At 40.9% G+C, this 2,500-nt stretch overlaps 1 non-coding gene across 1 annotated transcript; it reads right to left on the minus strand.

The window, feature by feature from the left end:
• Positions 1-1,066: 1,066 nt before the first annotated feature.
• Positions 1,067-1,185, minus strand: LOC130521960 (5S ribosomal RNA). Its single transcript, XR_008949509.1, has one exon. It is a non-coding gene; the product is annotated as a 5S ribosomal RNA (ribosomal RNA).
• Positions 1,186-2,500: the final 1,315 nt, after the last annotated feature.

The following is a 2,500-nucleotide window of genomic DNA, read 5'->3' on the forward strand; positions in this document are numbered from 1 at the left end:
TTGTTGTTTGGTTTCATTCTACTGTTCAGTATTACATTGTAAAATAATTAAAAAAATAAAGTTGCTACTTCGCGGATTTCACTTTTCGCGTGTTACTTTTGGAACGTAACTCCCGCGATAAACGAGGGATCACTGTATAGCCTATGAGCGTCATATCATCAAATCTGCCTAGAACGGCTCTTGGATGAGAGGTGAAACGCCTTCAAAAAAATCAAACAAGATTCAAGTCCGATAAATGAAATCAACTTAAAAAAAAGCAATGTGCCATGGCCGGGGATCGGTGCCATGGCCGGGAATCGATCCCGGGCCGGTGCGGGCCAGTTGACAATTGCTGTAACAGACAACCTGATTGAAACCTCCTGAAGACCCCAGAGGGAGAGTTCGAATCCAGCTTTGGGCATTATCAAAGAGAAGATATTTGATTGAAAAATTCACCATCATAAAAATGTTTAAAGAGCATAGCAGTGTCTGTGAGGTTTATGAGCCAGAAATGCTGCTCTTTTTAGGAGCACAGCCATCTATTAAACTGTAGTTTGTGTCATAGCATAGTTTTATTGACAAATTCTAAATTGCAAGTAGCAGATATGAACAGGGAAATGCTACGTTATCTGCTTATTCTGTCACAAATAATCTGATGAGATAGGTGTGGAGTTAATTCAGTTGGGGATAGACAGATGGAATATTAGTGTTGTTAGTATGACACTTGAATTCTTTAGATATTGTTTTCAATTCAGGAATCTGCCGCCTTGAGTTGGCTTTTTTTTGAAGACAGAAATGTTGACAATAGTGTGGACCAAAGTGGGAAATTCAATTTTATTTAAACACAAACACACAGACACACAGACCACGCACGGACGCACGCAACACACACACACACACACACACACACACACACACACACACACACCACACACACACACACTCCTAAAATATTAAATCTCAAACGATGTACAATAGTGCAACATTAAATCTCAATGTTAGAAGTACTTAAGAAGTGAATTACATCTGGCTGGATAATTATCAGGAACACTGGCGGCCTCTGCTGACCCAGTGGAAGAGTGCAAAAAGCTTACAGCACCTGGTATTCCCAGGCGGTCTCCCATCCAAGTACTAACCAGGCCCGACCCTGCTTAGTTTCCGAGATCGGACGAGATCGGGCGTTCTCAGGGTGGTATGGCCGTAAGCGAGAGCAGGTGCAAGAAAATGGCCTTTTGAAGTTAATACACTCAAACTTATTTTTTCTTGAAACATTTATTCTGGTGGAGATTGTCCATTTTGCTTTGTCACAGTCCAAACCTCAATGTTGGAGCAGCCTCCAATCCATTCCCCCCAAAAAGAAAAGGCTATACAGTGATCCCTCGCTATATCGCGGTTCATCTTTCGCGGCTTCGCGGATTTTTTTTGCGAGTCGTTCATTGCAGTTCTCAAATATAATCGAAGGTGGCATATCCGTTTCTAAAAATCTTCTTGCTCAGAAAAAGAAAGAGCGCCAACAACTACCCATAACAATGTTCTTCTCTCGGAGAAAGACTCCTGCGCCTTCAGTAGAAACAGACGCTACAGCGGCGCGGAGTCAGGACGCAGAGGCACAGCTGGGACTGGGAAATACGCGAGTGACAATGTTTCCAACCTTGTATTACTAGATTAAAATTATTGTTTTAAACAAAGTTTGGTCTTTAAAACAGGTTTTGATGTTTGGTTTCATTCTACTGTTCAGTATTACATTGTAAAATAATTTAAAAAAATAAAGTTGCTACTTCGCGGATTTCACTTTTCGCGTGTTACTTTTGGAACGTAACTCCCGCGATAAACGAGGGATCACTGTATAGCCTATGAGCGTCATATCATCAAATCTGCCTAGAACGGCTCTTGGATGAGAGGTGAAACGCCTTCAAAAAAATCAAACAAGATTCAACTCCGATAAATGAAATCAACTTAAAAGCAATGTGCCATGGCCGGGAATCGGTGCCATGGCCGGGAATCGATCCAGGGCCGGTGCGGGCCAGTTGACAATTGCTGTAACAGACAACCTGATTGAAACCTCCTGAAGACCCCAGAGGGAGAGTTCGAATCCAGCTTTGGGCATTATCAAAGAGAAGATATTTGATTGAAAAATTCACCATCATAAAAATGTTTAAAGAGCATAGCAGTGTCTGTGAGGTTTATGAGCCAGAAATGCTGCTCTTTTTAGGAGCACAGCCATCTATTAAACTGTAGTTTGTGTCATAGCATAGTTTTATTGACAAATTCTAAATTGCAAGTAGCATATGAACAGGGAAATGCTACGTTATCTGCTTATTCTGTTACAAATAATCTGATGAGATAGGTGTGGAGTTAATTCAGTTGGGGATAGACAGATGGAATATTAGTGTTGTTAGGATGATACTTGAGTTCTTTAGATATTGTTTTCAATTCAGGAATCTGCCGCCTTGAGTTGGCTTTTTTTTGAAGACAGAAATGTTGACAATAGTGTGGACCAAAGTGGGAAATTCAATTTTAT

This window comes from Takifugu flavidus, chromosome 2, assembly GCF_003711565.1.
Source record: "Takifugu flavidus isolate HTHZ2018 chromosome 2, ASM371156v2, whole genome shotgun sequence".
NCBI lineage: Eukaryota > Metazoa > Chordata > Actinopteri > Tetraodontiformes > Tetraodontidae > Takifugu > Takifugu flavidus.